Here is an 8890-nt window from a genome sequence, read left to right as displayed (position 1 = left end):
CGGCTGTCATATATAAAACGTCGCCTAATCAAAAGATGACACCATTTAATTTTTTATGCAGCATTACTGGCGGTTTTCCCTCTTTCTCAGAAAATGATTTTCACTCGTAGCGGGCCCATCAGAGCTGGTGAATCAGGCTGAATTCAGCCGGTGAGTGATGGAGATCCATGTAAAGCCTCCTCTCAGCCGCCACTGCTGCTGACTCATAACTGCCCTGTGAGCTGCTGAGACCAAACCCAGCGACACCACCGCCAGAGGAGGAGGAGGAGGGCACCACTCACCGTGGCACAGTAAAAAAATATGAAAAGATAAATAAAAATTAAAACACAGCAGCAGTTTAACGTATACTGTTTATCTGGAAATATGCAGCAGCAGCGACTGTCGCGCCTCTTCATCTCAGGAGGAGTGTCGTCCTATCTGAGAAACAACCACATCATTAAAATCTAATTTCCCACAACTCCATGTTCAGAAAATGCAGAGGTAACAGAGAAAACATAATTTTCGATTGTTGTGTTCACACTGGAGGGGAAAACTAATTATTTTCCCAACAAGTGCTTAGTGCAGCGCTGTGACAAATATCTCACCTCTATCTTTAAGATTTCTATTTGTTATGTTGTCTTTTTTTTTTTTTTTTTTTGGTTGTAGGATGTTGGAGGAGGAAGTGATGTAGAATATTTTTTTCTATTTTTTTAATTGCAACCTTTTCCACAAAGCTACCATCCCCTAATGTGCCACCAAGTATGAATTAAAGCTCAACTTTTTACTATTTCCCTGCCCATCTCTCCGCCACCGTTTCCCTGACTCATTGCTCGACAATTACTGTGTCCAAATTATATACGGTACTCACACTGATCTCCAACCTTTTACTGCAGGCTGATCTTTTTTTTTAAGATTACGCTTTTGGCCTTTTTGCATTTACTGTCCACAGCAACAAGAGAGAGAGAGAGAGACAAACAGGCGCGAGGAGGACGGACAGAGGAGCAGAGAGGTTGGTCAAGCTCAGGACGGAGAGGACACATAAAAATCTGGCAGCGTGAATTCAATTATTCCTGCAGTGGAAACATCTTAAGGTGGATTTTTAAGTGAAGACAGACATATTTTTGTGTAGTTGCTGGACATACTTTTGTATTTTTAGCTGCATGTAAACAGGTTATGATTTGGCTTTGTCTTATGTGCATTTCCTCAGGATGCTTCTGCTTTCTCCTGCAGGTTTCGGACCCAGATGCAAGAAAAAGTTTCAGTAACACAAACCTAGGAAGGCACGACTGCTGCTGCTCACAATCTTATCAAAAGGATGAATGTAATCACAGCGACTGTACTGGAGTATTCCCCTATTCAGTCGTGAGAGAAGCCAAAATCCGAGCTACCTGAATGCACAGCCGAGCCGACCGCTGCTGCATATTTCAATCACCTGATCACATTAGTGATTGATCCGGCTGTACTGAAAAGCAAAATAAGACAGGATTTGTCCAGATTTGGCTCTGAAATAACAGTGGAAGTGGATCCTGAATTTAATCCTATGATAAAACATCTTAATAAATGACAAAGGAGAGTAATAACAACGTCACTGCAGAGTCATTCATGTCTTTGACTGCAAAATGAGTCCATGTCATACATTTAAAGGTATATAGGAATGTAAATCTGCCTAATTAACAAAGTGAAAGTTGAAAAGTAAAACTACTCTCTAATTTTCCTGCACATCGTAATATTAGGGCGAAGAGGCAGCAGCCAGTTTGGACATATTTTAGGGGTAAACAACCAGTTTTGGCATGAGACCGCCTCGTATGGGATGGGAATCCAACACATTTTGGACTCAATCCAGCTGCAAAACTTCATATAAGCAATGTGGACCCGGGGAAGAAGTTAATGCAGAGAAGGACATAAATATAAGCACTGGGGAGTTACAGCAATGCGGCCTCAAGAAGAAGAAGAAAAAAAAACATGTTTTCGATAAGAAATCGCATCAAAATGACGACGAGTGGAAGCCAAAGCCAGGGGTTCTGGAGTAACTGAATTTGCGGTCCATTAAGGATGGCAGTTTATGTAAATGAAAATCTTCCAATGTCCAAATTTTAAAGAATATGATCAGGCAAAGTAGCTTGTGTGCATCTCATTACGTGGCCAAGAAGTTGATTTCTTCCTGTTATGATCTGGTTTCATTAAAGCGGCTCTTATAATGTCATTTTTGACATTTTTTTACGGTGAAATTATTGCACGCACCAGCTGTTTAGAACTGTCGTGATCACAGATGCTGCGAGTCTGGTGTTTATTTTGCCTGTAACAAGCGTCCATCCAACCCACAGACTCTTCTAATAGTCGATGCTCACCCTGACCAGACCAGGAACATGAACCGTCGACTGACTCGTGATGCAAAACAAAGACTAAAGTGCAGCACAACACAAGTTTACCAGAGAGTGGATTACAGTAGAGTCTCACTTAGCTCTGTCACAATAGGAATCCTTAATTCTTAACACGAGCCGATTGAATAAAGCCAATTAAAAGTGATAACAGTGAGAAGGCAACACAATCTCAGACCAACACAAACCGAAAAGACGTTTTGACCCTGCACGCGCCTCGGAGCAGTCCCATCCTAATCTGATTTAAAATTTGGTTAATATGTCAAACACTATATATATCCAGACAAGGCGTGTATTTTGAGCCAGCTGACAGATAGACAGGTTACACAATGATGAGAAATCATGTCAAGTGCCATTTAATAGACAATTTATGACCAGATTATTTGCTCACGTGTGACTTCTACCTCTTGACATGCTGTTTAACAGAAATATGTAAATCCGTGGTCACCCCCGAAGGTAAACTAAAGGGTTGTGGTGCTAATAAATTCACCTTGAATATGAATTGTGTTTATTATGCATTATGCACGGTGCAGGACATGCTACACACATGAATTCCCCAGACTACTTTTTGAGCATGGATCCCAATGCATTTTGTTTTTGTGTCTGCAGCACTTGTAATAAGATAAATGCATTGAAGAGCACCTGTCATAGGTTGTCAAATAAAGCAGGAGTTGAGGACACACAGCACAAAGAATTTACAGTTTGTGGAGCATATAAAAAAAAAAAAAAAGGGAATAGGGAATAGGACACAAACTGTACAAGACCATAAAGATAAAGCAGCTACCACTGCTCTTTGAGTAACTGGTTAGATTAAAGCCATTAATTCTCAACCCAGCTGTTAAATCTTGCTGTAACCCCATGGAGTTGGCTAAGGCTAACTTAACACTGGGGGTAAATTAGCCATATTGCATTTGCAGGCAGCCTTCAAAGTTGACAGCTACACAACTTGGCTTAGCTACATGACAACACTTTACCCCTTGGAGAAAAAAAAACTGGACTGTAACGAGCACAATGTGCACAATACCAAAGCAACCCCAGGTGCCCAAACGTTAGATAATAGCTAATTAGCTTGGTGAACATTAGCCAGTCTGCTGCCTCTCCAACTGTGCCAAGTGTTGCTTTATTTTATTAAACGTCTCAGCGACAGCCGTGAGGCGTCAAAGGTTGTGTAGTTTATCCGCCGGAGGAGACGTGCAGCTCGGGCTCAGTCGCCTCCGAGCCTCGGTGTTACAAAGTGACCGTGTCAACAAGCGGAATCGGTGCTGTCTGACTGGGCTTTTTGATGCATTGGGACACAGCAGCATCTGAGCTAGCTGGGGGGTTAGCATGCTAGCCGAGCGTCAGCTGTCCGTTAACAACCGTTACTCGGCTAGCCTGTTAGCTTTAGCTTGTTGTAAACGAAAATGAATTAGAGGGCGAGCTCGGCTACTGCTAATAACATTTTAGCATTTATTTAGCGAACCGAGACCTGCGAGCCCGTACGTGAAGCACCCGCGGTCCCGGTTCAGAGCTCAAATTGTCGAAGTAAAAAGCAGCTAGGCCCCGCGGTGGGGTTTTCGAGCCAAGGGGGCCAAGGCAAGGCCAGGGCCAGGGCCAGGCCGAGTTAGCACGGGATAGCTTATTAGCTTATTAGCTTAGCATGCTACTAGCTAACAGCCGTGCAATGCAAAACCCGTTGCGTTCGCAGAGGGAGAGAGAGAGAGAGCGAAGAAGAAGAAGAAGAAGAGGAAAGAGAGAGAGACGCTTTTCAGGCACTAACGTTTCTGTCTGCGTCAAATCAAACCCGTAAACTGGCCGCTGCCGGCCGGGCATCCCGGCGGACGCCTACCGCTGCTAAAAACACTGCAGCGAGCGAGCAACAGTGCGTTTCTGAACCTTTAGGAAAAATAAGAATAAGAAGAAGCCTACCCATTAGTTCTCTTGCCTCTCTGCTGGTTCTCCTACACTGGGATATTGGAAATGATGGAGAGCCGCACTGCGCATGCGCCCAAACAGGAGCAGCCAGCAGATGGGAGAGGTGATGCACGTTTTCATCCAGTGCACAGTTACACACTTTGGCCTGTGCACGGCCAAAGTTCACAATAAAAACTATTAAACCTATAGCAATCACAGCTGGAAATGTGCATACATTATGTGCATGTATGTATTGACTTGTGTTATTATAGCACAATATTCACACTCTTTAATAACTCTATGTGTCATTTAATAAACAAAAGTATAAAGTACTATGGTGGAGGTTATTTCAACTGCTGCGTACATGACTGCATTGTACCTGATTATTATTCCAATAATGGATTAATCTGAGATGTATAAGTGTGTACGTATATACTGTATAATAGTATATAATATGGTGACCTCTGATTGTGCATAAGGAATCCACTTATGTCATCTTTGAAGGCTGAGACATGCATAAATAATGCATGCATTAAAGCTGCAGGTGAGTGGTTGTGGAGAATAAATGTAATGTGGTTAACTGTTGAATGACAAGAGATGAAAAAGCCTGAAAAGCATCATTTCAATGTAGGAAATTTCTGATTTAATAGGAAATGTAATGGTGTGTCAAGGAGAGGCAGCAAATAAAGGCAGACTGGTTTACTTACAAAATAAATAATAATAAAAAAATACATTAACATGTAAAAAAGAGATGAGCTGTGTATGGCAGTGAGGTCAAGGTGGGTGGGAAATGAAGTGAGTGAACACTGGTAGGAATAAAGACAACCCGAACAAAACACATTGGAAGCATCGGGCTCATAACCTGATACCAGACTCTACTGCAGTGTTATTTGTATTTGTGAAATCTTACTCATAAATTGATTAGATATCATCTTAATATAAAATACTTAACATTTAAAAATGAAAACAATATATATTTTTTAGTATAAACTGCATCTAAAACTGTCAGTTTGGTTCTTCAAGGTGCAACACATGAACCACATTGTGAAATAATGAACAGAAATTATACCAAATTATGTAATAATGATTGTAAAGACATGTTCATTGTCTGGGTAAAAAAAAAAAACCCTAACTAAATTGATGTAATAAAACTCACTAATAATCAGTGATGGGAATAACGGCGTTAAAATAAACGGCGTTACTAACGGCGTTATCTTTTTCAGTAACGAGTAATCTAACTAATTACTATTTCCACCGTTACAACGCCGTTACCGTTACCGACAATTAAATGAGGCGCGTTACAAACTACTCAGTGAAGCCGTTGTCCTCCGACTTGGCTCATCTCATCTCAGACACAGAAGCTATTAAACTGTTGTTTTTTTTTCCTCCTCTCCTTTGGTGAGGGGAGGGGGGAGGAGGGAGGGACGAGACAACCGCATAAGTGATGATGATTGGTTGAGGCAGAGTAAGGTTTCATGCTAAGCCAATCAGAGGCAGTGTTCAGTTTGTACACAAACCACACACGCACGCAGTTTAGCCTCACACACACAGACTAGCAGAGGGAAGCTGCCGAGATCGGAGGGAAAGTGGAAACAGACACTACTTTAATCTCCCTGAGGTAAAAGACAAGAACATGTGAGGTGTAGCTACATTATGTCCCGGAGCGAAGTGTTTGTCCTGAGCTTCTGCTCACCTGACTCTGTGCAGCTTCTTCATTAAATCCAAACAGTCCGACACAGCGACGCTCTGCTCCTCTTCGACTCTAAAGTCTCTGTAGCTCATCAGCTGGAACTCTTCCAGAGCAGCTACAGCAGCGTTGTGACCTCAACCATGGTTGGTGAGAGCAGAAATGTTGTTGTTGTAGTGAAAATGGGCGGTCTCGTGAAGACGCGAATTTACACAAAGTCAAAACGAGCGATAAATCGCATTTCTCGCGTATCTCGCGTTTGGTCGCGCGTATAAACTCGAGCGAAAAAAAAGCGTTCCTCGTGTTTGGTGGGAAGCCCCTTGCGGGTCTTCCCACCAAACACGATGAAAAGGACGAAGACGCGAGGGTCCCGTCGCCATAAAAGAATCGGGTGTAGCGTCGCAAAAAAAAAAAAGTCGCGTATACCGCGTCTCGCGCCTAATCGCGTCTCGCGCCTAATCGCGTCTTTGCGTCACGGCCTTTTACACCGCGGACGTAACGAATAAACGGTGACGGTGTGAACGAACAACATAGAACAGGACCAGACGTGGCGTTGTTTCCTCTTTTCACCTACAGCTCCACTCTCCCTTACTTACACTAACTACTGTTATTGTTGAGGCCAGATAATTGTGGGATTTGTAGTTTTTGACCAATCGTGTGCTCTTTCTTTTTGTGATTTTTTCGGTTCACACGTTTGTTTTTTTTAGGGGCAAATGCGAGTGAAATGCTCGCCCATGGTGGGCATAAGAAAATGTAAGACCTGTCTAAAATTATTTAAGACTTGACACAATAATTCAACAAATTTAAGACATTTTAAGACCTAAAATTTAGATTTTCACATTTTAGACTTTGTAAGACCCCGCGCGCATACCCTGTTATTTCATATAAAAGTTTAAGTGCATACATATTTTATGATGCTGTGTATTATATATTTAAGACCATCTTAGAATTTTCTAATAAATTTTATACTTTTTAAGGCCTTAATTTTAGATAGGCCTACATGAATTTAAGACTTTTTAAGGATCCGCAGATACCCTGAGAAGTTGTGCGCTCTCAGCAGGACAGATAATCAGATGGATAATCGGTAAAGTTAATAATTTCACTTAATGTGGCCATGAATAAATTAATTTCGATGTTTCGCCTGTTATTAAACGCAAATCTTGAATAGGTCTCCGCTGTTTTCACATTTAAAAAGGTCTTTGTTGTCTTTGTACAGAGACAATATGAGATTTGCTTGTAGCCACAGCACTTAAAAAACCCACTGTAACCTATTTTCATAGGCACACCAGCCTCGCTTTCAATAAAACACACACTCGCATTCCATAATTGCGATCAGTGAAATATATGAAAACAATAAAATACAATTTAAAAATGAGAGAAAAAAAATCAAAATTCTTCGACATATTTAAACTTTAAAAAAAGAAAGAAAAAGTAACGCAATAGTTACTTTCCCTGGTAACTAGTTACTATTATAGTGAAGTAGTGGAGTTACTAACTCAGTTACTTTTTGGGAGAAGTAATTAGTAACTATAACTAATTACTTTTTAAAAGTAACGTTCCCAACACTGCTCATAAATTGATTAGATATCATCTTAATATAAAATACTTAACATTTAAAAATGAAAACAAGATATTTTTTTAGTATAAACTGCATCTAAAACTGTCAGTTTGGTTCTTCAAGGTGCAACACATGAACCACATTGTGAAATAATGAACAGAAATTATACCAAATTATGTAATAATGATTGTAAAGACACGTTCATTGTCTGGGTTAAAAAAAAAACCTAACTAAATTGATGTAATAAAACTCACTAATAATATCATTAACAGGAAGAGTTATTTAGCTAATAGCTTGGAGTTATTGTGTCACATTTAATGAGGCCTGTTGTGTTAACAAGGTTACTAGTCTGCCAGCTGCAAATTGTTGTAATGTTAATAATTAATAACATTAATTGGAATGTTTCACGTAATAAAAATTACCACCAAGCAGCTCTATCACCTGGAGCCTTTTTTGTAGCATTTCATGGAACAGATGAACAGAATAACCTGGAAAGAGCAAACTGCTGTATTATTATTTTGGTCATTTCCCAGTTAAAATTGTGTTTACATGCATGAACATCTGAAAATATAACATGTAGTGACACTGGGGTAAAAACTGTGTAATTTGCAGCGAAAATGATGGTCACAAAAGCTAAAAAATAAAATGAGGAGTTCAGTGATTTGAGGTGGAAAAGAGAAGCAGCTCCGGGTGCAAACGCTTGAATTTTGGTTGAAGGTCAAACCTGAGGAGATGTTCAATTAATCCAGTGTATGGCTGCAGTAAAAGGGCCGCTTCATGTATTTTTAAGGGCAAACACAGAGCTGAATGCGTGAGCAGAGAGTCGTATTTTAGAGTAATGTGACAGGCTAAACGTGAGCAGAGCCTGGGAGACGATTTGTGAGATATCTGGTGGTTTATTGTGCTTTTTTTCATCAGTCGGCCAAAAGCCACAGGAAGCGTTTTAAGTATCTCCAGAGCTTCATCATTGCTGTGAATGAGTAAAAGATGTTGTTCTGCAGGCAGCCCTCGAGCCAATCAGATGAACATCCTTGTTCATGTGGCGGTGGCAGATATGGCTTTACAGATAAAGAAAATAATTGCTTATAGTAAGGCAATTAGTTTATTTTTTTTCATTTTTATATTAAATATTTTTTGCTCTACTTTGTACGCTTACAAGATTTTGTTTGTCCAAATAAAGTTAAACAGGTTGAATGGCAAATTATAGGTTTTAATGGTAGTGGTATTATTTACAGAATGTGTTTGCTAATTATTTGTAAAAGACTATTTCTATATGTTACTATTAGACTATTTTATTATTATTTCTATTCTATTATATTATATGTATCTATTTGCATGAATGAAGAGCTTGAGGTTGGGTTGAAAGCTCTGGGAGATGATACTGTGGGCTTGTAA

Source organism: Trachurus trachurus (assembly GCF_905171665.1).
Source record: "Trachurus trachurus genome assembly, chromosome: 2".
NCBI lineage: Eukaryota > Metazoa > Chordata > Actinopteri > Carangiformes > Carangidae > Trachurus > Trachurus trachurus.
This window is presented reverse-complemented; position numbering follows the sequence as displayed.